This window comes from Lupinus angustifolius, chromosome LG08 (genome assembly GCF_001865875.1).
Source record: "Lupinus angustifolius cultivar Tanjil chromosome LG08, LupAngTanjil_v1.0, whole genome shotgun sequence".
Classification (NCBI taxonomy): Eukaryota; Viridiplantae; Streptophyta; class Magnoliopsida; order Fabales; family Fabaceae; genus Lupinus; species Lupinus angustifolius.
This window is the reverse complement of record NC_032016.1, coordinates 3,291,150-3,291,482: the sequence shown is the minus strand read 5'-3', so window position 1 is coordinate 3,291,482 and position 333 is coordinate 3,291,150.

Here is a 333-nt window from a genome sequence, read left to right as displayed (position 1 = left end):
GTGAAAGTGAAGCCTTATAGATATCCTCATAGTCATAAGGAGGAAATAGAGAGACTGGTTAGTGAAATGCTTCATCAAGGAATTATTCAACCAAGCAAGAGCCCTTTTTCTTCTCCAATCATTTTAGTGAAAAAAAAAGATGGCTCATGGCGAGTCTGCACTGATTATAGAGCTCTTAATGCACTCACTATCAAAGATTCTTTTCCAATTCCAACGGTGGATGAACTAATTGATGAGCTTTTTGGTGCTTGTTTCTTTTCCAAATTAGATTTGAGGTCTGACTACCATCAAATACTACTGAATCCTGCTGATAGATTCAAGACAGCTTTCAGA